This window comes from Amia ocellicauda, chromosome 14, assembly GCF_036373705.1.
Source record: "Amia ocellicauda isolate fAmiCal2 chromosome 14, fAmiCal2.hap1, whole genome shotgun sequence".
Lineage (NCBI taxonomy): Eukaryota > Metazoa > Chordata > Actinopteri > Amiiformes > Amiidae > Amia > Amia ocellicauda.
In genome coordinates, this window is record NC_089863.1 from 29,943,258 (window position 1) to 29,961,587 (window position 18,330).

The 18,330-nt window shown below is 41.0% G+C and overlaps 1 protein-coding gene across 1 annotated transcript in view; it reads left to right on the forward strand.

Moving 5' to 3' along the window:
- Positions 1–13,765: 13,765 nt before the first annotated feature.
- Positions 13,766–18,330, forward strand: part of sv2a (synaptic vesicle glycoprotein 2A) — a 57,126-nt gene continuing 52,561 nt past the window's right edge. The window contains exon 1 of the mRNA XM_066721596.1: positions 13,766–13,967. The gene's annotated coding sequence lies outside the window, so the exon portion shown is untranslated. The remainder of the gene's footprint in view (positions 13,968–18,330) is intronic.

Here is an 18,330-nt window from a genome sequence, read left to right on the forward strand (position 1 = left end):
CAAATTGGAATATGTAGGTATTCAGGGTAATGTAAGTAGATGGATTATGAACTGGTTGATGTATAGGAAACAGAGGGTGTCAATTAGAGGAGTTGCTTCTAACTGGAGTGAGGTTGTTAGTGGAGTTCCACAGGGATCAGTACTAGGGCCTTTGCTTTTTCTAATCTATATTAATGATCTGGACTCTGGGATAGTTAGCAAACTTGTCAAATTTACTAAAATAGGTGGCTCAGCAGATACAATCTCGGCAGCACAGGCTATTCAAAGGGACTTAGATAATATTCAGTTGTGGGCCGACACTGGTAGATGAAATTCATTGTCGACAAATCCACATAATCCACAACTCTCACATGTTCTTTTTCTGTTCTTCCTAGGGTAATGCATATACTCCATTAAAGATGGTCTTGCTGACTTTGGCATTCCTGGAGTTCTGTGTGGCCATCTCTGTCGCGGTCTTTGGGTGCAAAGCTGTGTGCATCACTGACACTGGGGTAAGAAGCACAGACTCTGTAAATAAACATAAATAAATACATCTTGTAATTATTTCATTACAATACAAATAATTTGAAACCGCTTTTTTGACTATCAAAGGAAAAAAAACTCTCTCTCCCTCTCTCCCTCTCTCTCTGATTTCTCCTCAGCCTGTGATTGTCATCCAGTATGGGGTCAACCCTCAGCCAGCAACACAGCCCAGCAGCGCGGCGTCCCACCATCCGGTGCCGGACAGAGAGTGGTCTGCTCTTCACAACCTCACCCCTCCACAGGACACAGAGTGACAGAGCCATAGGCTGTCTATGGAAGGTGGGGGCGGGGGGGTTGTGAGTGAGAGACGGGACCACTGAGACATTGAAAGTACACGAGAGACACTACCTGGATGACTCTTGTGCTTTTCTGCAGTTTCTTCTCAATGTCTGCTCATCTGAAGCTAGTTTACTGCCGTCTCTTTTAAAGCAGGTTGTGCAGCCAGGGAAAGAGAACTTTGGCACTCTTGGAAATTTGGAAAATGTCGGCTTTGGAATATCCTTTGTGTCCATGTAATGTGATGGTGTGATTTTCAACATGTTCTTCCTCATGCTGTTCTCTGTTTTGTTTTGTTTTGTTTTGCTGGTGGTTTTAACATATTTTAACAACTCTGTCTTTTATTATGTCAGAGGAAGTGACTTTTTATATTAGTATTATGAAAGTCATTTAGCAGATGAATTTATCTAAGGTAAATGGTTGTAAAATGCACTAACATACAGTTGTCTACATATACACAACAATAGAAAGATAAGAGCATCACTATATTAATAAAAACATAATAATTACAGTGCAGATCATGAAGGTTGACAAGAAGATCAGAATGGTCTACAGGTGCAATCCAAACTGAGGTCCTGGGAGGTTGATCAGACACTGCAGTGCTGAGGCTCATCCACACTGTGGGGCAGAGAGCGGAGAGGAGAGTCTGGGGCAGTCAGATACCCAAGGGAAGAAGTGGCTGAAAAAAGTGTCAACCAAAGGAAATCAAGAAAAGCAGATTGTGTTCAAATTCTAGGACACGGGTTGGTAACAGACTTGACCTTGACTGTATGTCTCGATTCAAATCATGCAGTGGTTCCCATTCCTGCTCCTGGAGGATTGAACTCTTCACTGTGTCCTTGCAGCTAAAGGGTCAGTGGTTCAGAGATCCCGGTGCCCAGAACTCTACTTTCCCAAACAGTGTTCAAACCCAGACACTGACTTGCAGAGGCCTAGCCTGAGGGGGCTACCATCTCCAGTCGCACATTTAGGTGAAGTTGTAGAAATGTCGACCACCTCCCCAGCCCGCCTCATCAGAGAAAGCAAGTGAGAAACTTACTCAGCATTTTTCTGATCATCTCACAACACAACCACCACCCCCTTTCAGAGAGTCTCACTGTGCACTGCAAAGCTACAATGACATTACTGGAATCTATAGTTCATCATTGTTATTTTTCTTACACTTGACCCCCTGGAAAAGAAATTGTCCGGCTACACTACTGCTGACCTTACAACAAACCAGCAGAGGCTAAGAGTTCCGAGATGTACTGAAATAATGGGTCTCCTTCATTGGGCGTAGTGAATACATCGCCAGTTCATCAGCCAAAGCAGTTGTCACGCACTGTAATTCAACCCTAGTTTTTCCAAGTGCCAGAAATGAAAAGATATAGCATTGTATAGCATATTAAGAGTGAAACATCCAGAACAAATGATTAAAACATGTTTTTCTTTTTAACATTTCAATTTCTCCCAAAAATTGGAAGAAGGCAACACTGTTATCCTCCAGTAACAAGGATCTGATTTGTACTGTATACACTGTCCCTTCTGTGTCCTCGGTGCTGTTGGACTGTGCAGACCTCTTCTCTCCTCCCTCTTCCTGCTGTTGACTTCCAGAAGACCCCTCCAGCTGTCTTAGAGGACACTGCACATGCAGTGTAAACACACTGACCTTCGATAATGAGCAAACCCTCTCCCAGGTCTTTGACATGTCCGTTGATCAAACTGGGTTTATCACTGCTGCTCCAAGATGTGTTTGGTTTGAATCCTTAATTTGTGTTCAACTTCTTTCCTGAAAAACTACTGCAGGTGACTCAATGTTGACTTGGGAATCATTGCCATTCACAGGATGTTCCCACACATCATTCACGGACACACTGTTTGGCATGGACACACATGTTTGGGGAGGGTGGAAGTCTGGGACATCACGTGGATGGGGGGAAGTGATAGGGATGTGCATGGCCAGCCCCTTTAAGAAAGGGCAAAAGAAAACTCCCATCCTTCTTTTTAAGAGCTGCTTAAGTTTTTTACATAAACAGAAATTTCTCACAGACAACAGTTTCTAGAAGAGTTTGCTGGGTTTGCTTTGTCTTGGTTAGCATGCGAGGTATGTTCAAAGTATCACAATGGACTTACATGGCAGCTGATGTGGAGTGGCTGAGTGTAATAATTATACAATTAAATCAATGCTGGCATGTTCTTTCTAAGTAATTGGGAAGAAAAAAAATTGAATAATGAATTAAAAAATAATAATTGAGAAGGCCTGTCAGTGTCGGGTAACACTGATCTATTGTGCCAGTGTAACCGTGCTGATTTGATCGGCCGAGAGCTCACACATTCTGTTTTTTGCATAATCAATTAAGTTCACCTCATTAATTACTTCGAACATCACAAGATAAAATGGATGAATACTTAACGATATAAAAAATCACCTCTATTGTCATTGTTTTATGTTTAGTGCAATGACACAATTTAGTAAAAGTAGGCCTATAGTGCCTGAATTTAATGTTTACACTACTTTTTCCATTTAAAGGCGACTTTAAAATCCAGTCCTCACTCAGATTGTCCTATTAACCGTGACATCATATAAAGAAGTATTTTAAAATGAGATTAATTAGCAACGATAAGAAATTGAGTGAAATTGAGTGAAACATTATCATATACAGTTCTCAATGGATCAGGGCCCTCCTGTCTTCAGGAGCAACTCCGTCTATATGTAACAAATCGGTTATATAGATTCAGTAGGTTGTATGCAGATACAGTCCATAGACAATTGTATTCAGCTCTTTTAGCTGTTATACTCCTTTAGAATCAAGGTCTGAAATGCTGTTTTAAAACTACATTGAGATCAATTCAGTAGTGCTTTTTTGCAGTTTCATTATAACTGGGTATGTACTTACATACCTCTTGTGTAGGGATCTGTTTAAAAGTATGTGGTGATTTGTGTGTTTTGTAATTAGATTAAATTAGTGCTCTGTGGCTACCCTGCAAAGGGTGCTATACAAATAAAAATTGATTGATTGATTGATTGATTATTATTTTGTATGTCAGATGGTTGCCTGGTCTAGCCACTGGGACTGTATAGTACGTTTTGATGTTCAGTTTAAGTATTAGATTCACAGGCTCTGATAAATCACTATAATGTCTTGGGTCTCATTATATTTAGAAATATTTGATTGTATTGTGTATATCAATGATCTCTATAATACTAGGTGAGCTCTAATGTCCAATGTAGGTGTCCACATCCAAAACCCAGGCAGGGAAGTGATTTCACACTCGCCCATCTACTCCAATAGCCGAAGCCTTTATTTAAGACAATTTACATGGGATTCCCTGCTCAGAATACAATGTGTAGTATTTATACATAACAAGATTGTAGAGTCACAGAATGACTGAGCTACACAGTGCAACAGCAAGTGCAGTAGTGAAGTGAGAGTTATACAACGGAGGCTGTACAGTGCAACACTTTGTTTTGTTTATATATATATATATATATATATATATATATATATATATATATATATAGAGAGAGAGAGAGAGAGAGAGAGAGAGAGAGAGAGAGAGAGAAAAGCAATATAGGTACCATGTAATGAAGTAATGGGAAGTAACTATTATTATTATTATTATTATTATTATTATTATTATTATTATTATTATTTATTGGCAGACGCCCTTATCCAGGGCGACTTACAACATAAGTGCAAACAAAGTGCAAAAATACAGAGAAGTACAAGGCATCAATCATTACAAATTCAACTTTAGCTAAAACATAGCAATTCAAAATAATATATTTTACAAATTCCAATTTACAATTTACACAAGTACAGTAAGAGACTTCCTACATCCTGGACGGTGAAAGCTAAGTGCTGTCAAGATGTAGGGTTACAGACGAGGGCTACGGGAAAGGGAGCAAGGTGGAAAACAATCAAGAACGCGAGGAGCATAAAAATGCTGAAGCTTGCTATACACATAGCAAGAGATATTAACTTGTGGAAAATGTTGATACCCATCGTTTGAAACGTAGGAATCAATGGAGAGGCAGTCCAAAGTGTACACGCCATCCAACCCCTCTTAACTGTTCAATGAACTGCAACCTCAACAGTTTTCTTTTGGCAAAATCACTGTCGAACAAACTCTGATAAGATCAATAAAGTTCAATGAGCAATGCTGGTGTTGATATCCTGGTAAAATGTCTTGGCATTAGAGGCAGTGACATGACATTTTAAATTGGTACAGATGGATTTCAATGTATTAATATTTTGGTCAATACTATACTATACTATACTGCTTTGGACCTTGACATTTATTGTCCTTTCGTTTGTATTAAAACTGTAACCACTTTAAAGGATCATGACAGTACCCCTTCCTTTCAAGACTTATTTACCAGCATGTGACCACTATGCTTCAGATCAGGGATGTAGATTCAAAGCACATCATACTTCAGTTTCCCCTCTACCTTGATCACAGTAGTACAGCAAGCCCATCCGGACAAAAAGACTCGTCTGTGTAACACGGCTGTTCTAGTTCAGTATGACCAATTGATATGTGGCACATAGCGCACTCCACTTGGCAACATTTGGTTGACACAGCCATTGCGTAGTTTGTTTCGGCAATGGTGTTTACATCCCCCACTCCATTTGGCTGAACTACGATACTTCCAAGAAACAAAAATGGCGCCAGACTGTTAGGGGATAGATGGGTATCATTTTAACCCTTAAGAACCCAGTGTGACGTATACATCTCGAACATTTCACTCAACAAACAAAATATTATCCTTATACAGTGGGTCCCCGCAATTCGTTGACTTGTTTTTCGTCATTTCACAGAGTTGTCGCTAATTAATATTGGAAGTTTTGTCATCAGCTTTAGTCGCGGCAAATTGGCGGGCGAGTGCAGGCGGTGGCTGATGCGTTGCATGCCAGGCAGCGTCCAGCATCACTCCTGTAAGGCTGTGGTTTACCTTCTATCTCGGGGCGTCAGTAGCGTGGAGGAATGATTCAGGCCAGGCGAGAGAGCTTGCTTTCGGTCTGGATCAGGATGTATTAAACAGACCTTCTTGTACACAGGTTCAGCAGTAGTATTCGATCACCAATGCGATGAACAGCAGATATTATAGACTAATGCAATTACAGTATGAAAATAATCACACTCACACTTCCATCGCCCCACAACGTTACGTGTTCTCAGGCTGTGAACAGATCCCTTGGGATGCTATTCCCATAATATCTTATGGATATTAATTCCCTTTAATTTGTTTCGCAATTTGTGAGGTCGCAAATGATTGACTTACTCGAGTGCCTTCTAAAGTACTTGAGTGCCTTTCCCAGGTCCATTGCATGTGAGGATGTGAAGAGAGCTCTAGGGCTGGATGTGGAGAATATTGCGCATCATGCAGAATGCTATGGGGGCGGGGCCAAGACCAGGGCTGTCTCAGGAGCTGTACTGTGGCGGAGGGGTCTGAACACTGAAGCTATTGGAGAGCACAACCGGCTGGTAGGCCAAGTTACTGGAGACCAGCTCTGCTGTCTGGGGAGGGAGAGGGGAAAGTGGAGAAATGAGGGAGAAGAGAGGAGTATGACATACAGCAGTTGGTAAAGATGATTTGGTTTGTTCCTGTAAACTAAAGACAAGGTTGCCTTTTTAATTTGTTTGCACAGCCACTCTACTGATTATATAGGCATAACTATAACTTTACTCAATTTACTCAATAGTTCAATCAACTGGACTCCTTGTGGTTTCCACTCACACAAGGCTAAACAGATATCCCATCAATAGGTATAGTTTAATGAACACTATGCAGTATACTACAGACTACGCCAAATTAAAGTACTTTAAATGAAAGGGGGCAAAGACATTTGACTACAACTTTATATCTTTTTCTGATGAAAGTTATTATTTTATTTTTGTTGTTCAGATCATTAATTTGATTACTGGGATACTGGGAAACCATGTAAACTGACAAATCCAATTGACACTAAGTAGAGGGTGAAACTATTCTTCTCACCGGGGGGAATTCTTGCACACAGTTCTGAAGCCGAAGACGGACATGGAGATGGTCAGGCTTAGCTCCAGCACAGAGAAAATGAGCAGAACCGCTTTCATTCCATTCCCCATTCTGCCAGAGAGAAAGCAATACAAAACTGAGGCTTGGCCACCACAAGTCGTTTCCTCTCTCTCTCTCGCTTTTCAGACTCGTCAGTTCCACACACATTTTCTCCTGCAGTGGAATGGCCATTATTGCTTTGTAGCACACAGTCAAACTCAGATAAACAACAGTTCCCAGTTGTGTCATATTAATACAGCAATCACTAGAGGTCCTTCTGTATGCTGACTGTATGTAGCATGTGTTTGCTTTATGGTGTGTGTGTGTGTGTGTGAGAGAGAGAGCTGTCTCAGGGGTGGGGTCACAAGGCTCCTCCCTGCTCCCTGTGTGTGATGTAACACGAGCAAAGTATAGGCGGTGAGCTGGGAAAGTCTTCTGGGCCACATTTGCTTGGTCGTATATTATTTAGTGAATCAGTAAAAGTAGAGCTCCAGAAGCTAACAAATTCTACACATGGCCAATACTTGTAAGATACTAGACACTGCTATCTTAAAGCACAAACTGACTGGTTAGCCGATCTATTTCCACTTCTTTCAGGACTGCACTCTGATCAATGATAGAAGACAAAAAAGAAATACGTCACAGAAAACAATATTGGTGTATTAATTTTGGTCAATATTGGCATACTATTAGTATAATAATTTTCACTCCAATTATTATTGGGATTACTGGAGTTGAAATGATAACATGCTTATTTTACAGCATGGCACATAAAATAAAGTAAAGTATCTAATTAAATATGATTTCTGTGACTTGCCCCAGCTTCTGGCCAAACCCGCCTATCACTTTTCCGCAGGCACATAAACCGATTAAAGATTGATTTGGTTAATGATTTAAACAGAAGGGGAGAGAGAAAAAGAAATGTATTTAATTAAATGGGGTGTATTCTTACCCAATAATGATTCTTGTTCTTACACTCAGTATATTCAGGATCAAATTCAGACAGCATGAACATGGCTCAAAATGTCTGGGATGAGAAAGGTCTGGGATGAATTCAAAGCAGTAATTGACGATAGCCACCGTAGCTGTGAGTGCGCTGACTATCCCAAAGTTGTCTTGAACTAGAAAAAATAATAAATACATAAATAAGAACAGATATTTTTTGGTTGGGGGGACAAGAGGGGTGCCACATGCTCTTATGCCCACTAGGTGCTACCTTTCCAGTTTATTTGTATGATCATCCACTCACAGACATGGGTCAATAAAGTAGACTGTCAAAAAGGTTTAATTTGATACATGAAAACCCATATGCACCCTGACAATTTTTGCATATTCTTTCATTCGTGAATAGACCAGCTGTGTGACTGTTTAAGGAGTATGTGTGTTTATTAGTTACTTTAAGGGTTAAGTGTGTGACAGTAACTAATAAACACACATACTGTCCTTACTCCTTAGTACATTCTTTAACAAACGTTGGAAAATCAGGCCCTTTGTATGTTAATAAATGTACTTCTGTCATGTTGTAAATATAGCAGATGGATTATATTGTATTCCTGTTGACTTTGAGGGTCACCTTTGCAAAAGACGAACCTTCATCATCAAAATAATAATCATGACCACCATCTTTAAGATGTAAACAGAAGTATTTACAAGTTGCCACAGAGAGAGACAGGAGAGTACAGGTGAGAGGTAGCCATCTTGTTGTTTGACTAGTTTCAGAATAGTCTTAGCATTGCTCATTTTGTTTTAAGTTTGCCTTAAATTGACGTTAGTATTGTCTGTAGTTTGCCTAAATTGAAGTCAATTCAGTTCAGCTGCTGAGTTGGTGAAAGTAAACAGGTTGTAGAAGGGAGTTTCTGTCTAGGACTAGCAGGCATTCTGTTGCAGGAGGAGCCAGGTGGGGCCAGTTAGGTGTGAATTGGGGGTAGGTAGACAAAAACTACTTAAAGCAGCTGTTGAGAAAGAGCTGTGCTGTTTCTCACTGACAAAAGTTAGGCAGTTGACTAGCAGCAGGAACCAAGAGAAGTATAAAGAAACAAACAAAACAAAAAAAGTAACATTTAGAAGCATGTGGCCACTACAGTGTCAGGTTTGCAGAATGATTGCCTTCCTGGATGAACTCATCCAAGAAGGCTTCATTTGTGAACGTTGTCGGCAGGTTGAAATCCTAGAGATCAAGGTTCGTGATCTTGAGGCTCAGCTTGTCGATCTGCGCTGTATTAGGGATATAGAAGAATTGGTCAATCAGCCCATGAGAGAGATGGTGTGCACGCCAAAACCTAGGAGAGTTGAGACCTTGGAGCAGGACAGCGTAGAGAACTGCTGGGTTACAGTAGGTCGTAACCGCAGAAAAGGGCGTGCACAACCCCTAGAGACACCCCAAGAGCTTGAATTGCCCAACAGGTTCCAACTGCTGGACACCCAGTTGGATAGTGACAGCTCAGAGGGTGAGTGGGGTGGGAGGGCAGTTGAGCACCAGAGCACCATGGTGCCCACTCCCCCCCAGAAGAAGGAGGTAGTTATAGTAGGAGACTCAATTCTTAGAGGTGTAGATCACACAGTGTGTTCTAGTGACAAGGAGACCCGCATGGTATCTTGCCTGCCTGGTGCTCAGGTTGCAGATCTCCCTAAACTAGTAGATGGGCTACTGGCCAAAGCCGGGGGGAATCCACTGGTCATGGTCCACATTGGAACCAATTACATAGGAAAAGGTAGGACAGAGGTTTTGCAAGAAAAATTTAAAGAGTTAGGAACTAAACTAAAGAGCAGAACCTCCACGGTAGTTTTCTCTGAAATACTTCCGGTACCATGTGCCAGGCCAGGGAGACAGGCAGAGATTAGAAAGTTTAACACGTGGTTGAAAGCTTGGTGTAGGGAAGAGGGGTTTAGGTTTATGGAGCATTGGTCTTTCTTCTGGGATAGATGGGACCTGTACAAACTGGACGGTCTACATCTAAACAGAAGGGGGGCTAATGCATTGGGAGAGCGTATGTGCAGTGACATTGAGAATCATTTAAACGAGGAACCAGGGGGGCAGGGAGCTCTGACAATGGGAGATGTTCCACTAAGGAAAGAAAACCAAGGGAAACTGACAGTAGGAAAGTCCTGAAATGTTTGTACCTCAATTCCAGGAGTATAAGGAACAAGATGTTAGACTTGGAAGCCATAGTGCTGGCGTGTGACTATGATGTTGTAGGAGTGACAGAAACATGGCTTACAGAAAATGATGGGGATGAATACAAGTTGGAAGGATACACACAGTTTAGGAGAGACAGGCAAAATCGAAGAGGGGGTGGGGTAGCATTATATGTGAAAAATGACATTGAGGCAGAAGAACTTGTATTAGATCCCAGTAACGGAACAGAATCTTTGTGGGTGAAACTTTTGAACAAGAGATCTGGAGGATTAGCGGTAGGAGTGTGTTACAGGCTACCAAACTCAGATATTCAGAAAGATGCTGCATTGTACACTGTAATCAGGACTGCATGTAGCAAGGATGTGGCTGTTATAATGGGGGATTTCAATTTCCCAAACTTAGACTGGGAAAGCCCAGTGGGGACTACAGAAGCAGAAATAGAAATGGTTGAGATGGTAAATGACTGCTTTCTAACTCAATTTGTCAGGGAACCAACCAGAGAGAGCGCATGTATTGACTTGATCTTTTCAAATAACCAAGATAGAGTCAGGGGGACAGTAGTTAGAGAACCAATGGCAAATTGTGAGCACAATATGGTTAGCTTTGAGGCATTCTTTCAAAAAACAAGGTCCAAGTCTAAATCAATGGTCTACAATTTTAGAAAAGCAAACCTTGAAGGTATAAGACGGCACTTAGAAGAGGTAGACTGGAGCACACTGGATACAGAGTTAGTTGAAAATGGATGGGTATATTTTAAGAATATACTACTTGAGGCTCGGGAGCAATTTGTACCAAAACTTAGCAAATTGAGGAACAAAAAACACTGGCCAAAATGGTTTAATAGAGGTATGCAAAAAATATAAAGAGGAAGAAAATGTTGTATAGCGCATACAAAAGGGATGGTGATGAATCAAAATACATAGAATATGTTGAGCTGCAAAGAGATCTTAAGAAAGGGATCAGGAAAGCAAAGGGGAAATAGAAAGAAACATAGCTCTTGGAGCTAAAACCAATGCAAAGAGCTTTTTTCAATATTACAACAGCAAGCAGTCAATAAAGGAGGAGGTGAAACAGATAAAGGGCAAAACTGGAGGTATCTTGGAAAACGAACAAGATGTGGCAAATACTCTAAATGAGTATTTCACAGAGGTTTTTACAAAAGAAAAAACAGATGACATGCCACAGGTTGACAATCAGTCCAGTCAAACCCTAAGAGAGATCAGGATAAATGAGGAGGAGGTACTAAAGGGACTAGCAGAATTAAAAACAAACAAATCACCTGGGCCAGATGGGATATTTCCAACAGTACTTAAAGAAATGAGGGAAATTATTTATAGGCCGCTAACTCAATTATTCCAAATGACACTTAGAACAGGGGATGTGCCCACTGACTGGAAGACAGCAAATGTCATACCAATCCACAAGAAAGGGGACAAAACTGAGCCAGGAAATTACAGACCAATCAGTCTCACCTGCATCACCTGTAAAATGTTGGAAAAAATGATTAGACAGAAAATAGAGGAGCATCTCAATGAAAACCATATTCTTGGAGATAGTCAACATGGGTTTAGACGAGGCAGATCATGTCTGCAGTTGTAGATCACGTGAAAGCATATGATATGATATACTTAGATTTCCAAAAAGCTTTTGATAAGGTTCCACACCAAAGACTGATCCTCAAATTGGAAGCTGTAGGCATTCAGGGTAATGTAAGTAGATGGATTATGAACTGGTTGATGTATAGGAAACAGGGGGTGTCGATTAGAGGAGTCACTTCTAACTGGAGTGAGGTTGTTAGTGGAGTTCCACAGGGATCAGTACTAGGGCCTTTGCTTTTTCTAATCTATATTAATGATCTGGACTCTGGGATAGTTAGCAAACTTGTCAAATTTGCAGATGATACTAAAATAGGTGGTTCAGCAGATACAATCTTGGCAGCACAGGCTATTCAGAGGGACTTAGATAATATTCAGTTGTGGGCACACACCTGGCAAATGAAATTCAATGTGGACAAGTGCAAGGTAATACATGCAGGTAACAAAAATGTCCACTATAATTACACTATGGGAGGTACAGATCTAGATGAAGTAACACATGAGATAGACCTAGGAGTCTATGTGGACTCCTCACTTTCTCCATCCAAGCAATGTGGGGAAGCAATAAAAAAGGCAAACAGAATGCTAGGGTATATTGTCAAAAGTGTAGAATTTAAAACAAGGGAAGTAATGTTAAGACTGTACAATGCGCTAGTTAGACCTCATCTGGAATACTGTGTACAGTTCTGGGCACCACACTTCAAGAAGGATATTGCTGCTTTAGAGGCAGTTCAGAGGAGAGCAACCAGACTTATTCCAGGTCTGAAGGGAATGTCCTACTCGAAGAGACTGAGGGAACTGAACCTTTTCACCCTGGAACAGAGGAGACTACATGGGGACTTGATCCAAGTCTTCAAAATCATGAAAGGCATCGACCACATCAAACCAGAGGAGCTTTTCCAGATCAGCAGGGACACACGCACCCGGGGACACAAATGGAAATTGTGCTTCAAGGCATTCAAAACGGAAAACAGGAGACACTTCTTTACACAGAGAGTAGTCACAATCTGGAATAAACTACCCAGCGATGTGGTAGAAGCTGAAAGTTTGGGAACATTTAAAAATAGTCTGGATAGGATCCTTGGATCACTTAGATATTAATGAACACCAAACGAGCACGATGGGTCGAATGGCCCCCTCTCGTTTGTAAACTTTCTTATGAAGAGGCTAATCATAATCTGGGCAGTCTGTATGAAAAGAAGAGGACATACAGTTGTCAACAACATCCAAGCACAACATTAAAAAAATGAATGCTCCACTTTGATGCATTTAAGATGCAGCTAAGATCCTGAGGAGTGTTTACATTTTATGCATCGATGTCTACAGAGTGCCAGTCGGACATTCACACACCCTCTCTGTCTAAGTCAGTTCAGTCTCCTGTAATATTAGTTTCTTCTAGGGCTCACTTTTCAACAACCTGAAAATATACCATTGAAATAAAAGTATAAATTGTAACATAGCACAACACAGCAGTGGGTGATCACGATGCCCTGCAAAAAACTATACAAAAACAAACCAAGAAAAAAACGTCTCTGTGTAGTGCATGACCTCTAGTAAAATCATATACTATAAGTGGCTTATTTTAATCTTAAATTTGCGTTCACTATAAGAGCGGACAAGGAAATATGATGTGGAGCAGTGCCTGTAAAATACACATACAAGCGGACCTTACATGTTCTCGCCAGGGTATTCCGGGTTCCTCCCACATGCCAAAGTCATGGTGCTAGGTTTGATTGGTTACTCTAAATGTCCCTGTAGGTGTGTGCGTGTGTTTGGTACTATCCAAACCATCTGACCAGCCTGGTGAATTATGGCTAACTATCCCCAATGGGGATGCATCATCCTGCAATAAATGTTGATGGATGGATGGATTGATGGATATGTGCACACACACATATATGTACATCGTTTATTCCGACGCATCGTTAACCCAGTTCCCAAAACTAATTTTACAACCATTATGCAGAGGCTACTAAGTGAAGTGGAAGGGGGTGCTGTGTTCACGGAGGCTAAATACCAAATTAAGCACGGCTGCATATATATATATATATATTTCTAAGTGTAATTCATTACAGGCTAATAACAAATGCCTTTTCTCTCGTTAACCCCCTTGGCTCTCACAAGCTCCCCTGCCAGCCCGCCTCGCCCCTCTCCGGGCCGAGAGTGGTGCGCTCCTCCGGCGGAGTGGAGGCAGAGAGGGGGAGGAGGAGGAGCAGAGTCTGTCAGAACACAGGCTTTCACTCCGGTCCTCTCCTCTTGCATCCTTCCCAGCCTCCGTGCCAAGCGCCGAGCATCATCCGCGGCCAGTCGAGGCTAGACAAGCCCTGAAGAGTGCTTTCACTCCCGGTTCTGTGCAGCGCGCTTCCCTGAGCAGAGCCCGTCCAGCACCGGAGAGGGCTGCTGTAGGATCGGGTCCGAGGTAGGGCACCGCACTGACCGTGATGCTTGCGTTGAAGGGGTAATGAGGAGGTGACTGAGAAATCCTAATGCTAATAATATGTTTTAATTATTGCAACGGGGTAATGTCGTATTGTAGCCATTTTGCGCGCAGCCAAAACCTTGCCTCCGGCTTTTGCATTTCAAAGTCACAAATAAGAGTGTCATTTGCACAGATGGCTTAATATTTTTTTTTCCCTCTCGTCTTGTTCTTTGAGGTTAACCTTTTTATTCTGTTATGAGGATGACAAATGACCGGTACTGTTTTTAATGAAATTTTAATGGATTTTTTCATTGAATAAAGCACATTCATTTCCCCGCTATAAGGAAATGTATGCAAAGGGAGATTAATAAGCGGAGCCACTTGAGATGAATAAATGGCATTATCATTGCGAAGTAGAGGGGCAGTCCTGCGTAATAACGCGAATCACACAACCGGGCTATTTTTAGCGTGTGCAGGGATGTTATTGATATTTATTTGTCCTAATGTGTGTTATTTTGCAATATATCTGTTTATTTATGCATATGTTTCTTGTTTTCCGAGGCGTGCACTTGTTTTAAACATTTTTAAATGTTGTTAACCTTTCCAATTTGAATTTCTTCAATAGCCGGCTAATGACAGCTGTCTTGCCTGGTGCTAATGAAGGCAGGGGGAGAGTATGCTATTGCACTCCGACAGAAAAAAATAATTTTAAAAATATATATTCTTAACGGATATCATAATGCATTGTATGTATATTTGTGGGATTGCAAGTCGGTGCATTGAGGGATAAGAAAAACGTAAATATTCCCCAAGCCTGTGCACTCAGCCTCGCCCCCCCCGCCCCCCCCACCCCCTCCTATCGACGTAGACTGAGAGCGTGTGGGGGTTGGTGAGGTAACACCAATATACGGGCAAAATATGTCTTCACAAATAAATAAATGTGTCTTAATTCAGCACAACATGACCTTGGCTGCTATGCATTGTAAGCTGATGCGATTTCTTCCACCATATCGTCGGTTTTCCCTCTTTTTAAAAACATCAAGAGAGCAGAAGGTGAATGTGGAATAATATAAAACATATAGGCTATATACATTCGAGGTATTGGTTTCCTTTTTTTTTCTCCAGGGGACAAAATGACCTTGGTGAGAAGTCACGCAGACTCGGAAGAAGAAGTGCAATGTAGACTTTATTCCTCTGCCAGGGGTTTGCATTGAGATGTGTGCAAATTATGGCTGTTTGTGTCGTTTTGGACGAGCCCGTTAGTTCTGCTACGCTGACCTTGGCATTAGAAAACATGTCACATACAAGCGTTTATTAAAGGCTGATGGGGAAAATGGGATACATCTTGACTTGGTGTTCACACACACTGCAGCATGACAGAACTCCCATCATATTCTTATGATCACGATTCTTCTTCTTGTTATTATTAGCTTATTTCAAATACAGCCGCAGCTGTCATTTCTAATACAACACATAGATACATAGATGAAGAGATAATCAGTTGATATGACAGGATCAATCTGTTGGATTAATATGAATAGCATCTGACTAGAATATCCGATTTCCAGGTGATTAACTAGATGTGTGAGTGATTTGTGTGTGTGTGTGTGTGTATATATATATATATATATATATATATACACACACACTCTCACTCTCTCACTCTCTCTCTCACACACACACACACACTCTTGTATTTGTAGCATGATATATTAGCCGTTATACCAATTTGGTGTAATGTTGTGTGGAATAGTTAAGTGTTGTGCAAGTAGATATAGTACAAACAAAGCAGATAAGGTTATCCACATCATGATACTGATAATCAGGGTGAATTGACAGACACGTGATCTAGCTGTATAAAACTGTAATTTTTTCAGTCAGCAAGGACGGGTCACTTTGAGCCGAATGACAGTGGTTGTGGAGATGCCAGTGTCTGACCAGGGGAGTCACTCATAAATACGCAGTGATATTTCGAGTAAATAGACCGCATATATTTCAATATGAATAGCGTTTTTTATGTCTGGCAACTACGGGACGCGTGTGTGTTGATTGTGTTGATTGGTGATGGGGGATAACGTGGCAGCTATTTAATGATCATTTATTTATTTGATGATTGACTTCTTTATTTTCCTTGAAAGAAATAGACACGTTCGTTCCGGAGGTCGTGCCCTTGTGGTTCACTGTTCAAGGCCAGGGTACAAAAACTGGACTACAAAACATAGTCGAACTTCTAGAAGTTGGTGTGTAATGATAAAGGGGAGTCAAGAACGGTACCCAGCTTACTTTTCAGAGTAAAATTCTAAATTCTAAATTCCAAATTCTAATTCTAAATTCTTTAGATTACTAAAACGTTCCACAATCTTGTGATGGAATTGCCTGATGCCTCATATCATATAATTGTATATAGCTGGGCTGTGAGCTACAGCAATACAAAGCAGCTTTTGAACACATTTCCCAATTTGGATGCCCTGGAAGATAACTGGTGTGGGAGTAAAGGAGGCAGGAGACCAATTTGTGGTGTGCAACCATCCCGAAAGGCGTGTCGTGTAACAGTGAAATATGTCCCCTTGATATCGTCTTTGGTTCATATTTGGAGGAGCCTTTTTGGGACGATTTATATATGTTTGCTGTAAAATGATAACCATTCTATGCAAAGGTAGCTTGAAAAGTAGACATCTTGTTAGGTAAAATGGACTTAGAGTTCCAGGTATAGCCTACCTACCGGTAGAGAGATGTTTAAAACAGTAGCTGACTCACTCTGGTATAGATGTCTCAAACCTGGATCCCAAAGAACCCCAATCCAACAGGGTTTATAGGACCCCCAGTTATCATATTTTTATAAAGACTTAGACACACTTATGTCTGATCTGGTAAGCTTGTGTTTTTTTAAATGCAACAATTTTAAAGATCTATTATTTTTGGAACTATCAGAATATAAGTGGTATAAGGTATAAGGTTTGACCTGTAAAAATAACTAGATTAGGAGCTGTCCAGGACGAGGGTGAGAGCCCATTATGCAATTGTGGCAAAACACCAAGCCCAACACTGAGCACACACAAACCTACCATCTCTTTCACCGAGGTCAGTGAGGATGATGGGACCCGTTACTTAAAACAAGTGCAGTTTCTCTGTGAGTGTAATGGTGTTAAGTGCCTTTACACACTGGAGTCGATGCAATACAGACAAAGCTGCTGTTCTACAATTGACCACATTTTCATTTTTAATCAAAGACACATCTTTAAGAATGAACTCATCAGTCATGATCAATCAAGGTGAGCAAAGCCCTTACCATACCTCCATATAGCAGGGCAGTGCTCTAGATAACCCTGATCCTAATAGGACCCTTCATTCAGTGATTTGTCTTGAAGAAGTGATGAGAGATTTGGTTGCAATGCAGACAGCCACATCCTAGGAAATGTAACACAGCTTTTTACACTTTTAACATATTTTACAGTTGTTTCAATATACTTTCACAGTACTTTACTACTGGACTCTTTATTTCTAAGGCATGTTTACTATTGTAAACAGTGGTTTAATCATGGTTGAGTGTAGAGGAAAACCATGTTAAAGTGCCAAACTCCTTTCATAATGTTAGAATGGTTAATTTGCATACACAAAGGACTGGGGGTGCCTATATTAAGATATCAACACTACAAATAATCAAAATGAGGGAAAACAAATGCGATCGATGACAGAGTCTTGTCAGAGATCAGATGCTGGAGCCAAACAAGATTGTGTCCCCGTTTGTTGATGCTGAAAGGAGTTCATCCTCTCCGTCTGGGAAATTTGATTCTATGTTCCTGTCGAGGGGAAAGTAACACAAACTCAAATACATGGTTTAAAATCCTCCTGACTGGGGTGATTGGGGAGGTTTTTAGGATGTACAGGAGACAACAAACGGAGCAAGGTGTCAAGCCCTTAGAGAACAGAAGGAGGCGGCTTTGAAATCTACAGCTTCCCTAACAATCAGAGGTCGGAGACTCCTTGGTTACTGCTCTCCAAGGAGTGTAGCCAGGCAGGATAGTCTTATCGTTGGCTCACATGTGAGTTTCAGTTCTGTTGCAAATCCATATAGAAGTTTATCAATATTTTAAATATATTACAGATATAGGAAAACATTGATATGGTACATTTCTATATGGGTGTGTTTACACATATAAAAGGGGTAAAAGGCTGAATTACTACAGTAATTATTACATTACTATAGTTTTTTGGCCAGGTGGGCTTGCCGTACTTAAGGCAAATTCAAGAGGGCAGCTCATTCCACCACTGTGGGACAGTGAGAAGAGAGAGAGCAAGTCTGGGGGGCAGTTGTACACTTGAGAGATGGTGTGACTAATCGTAATGTGTAGAAATAGACTTA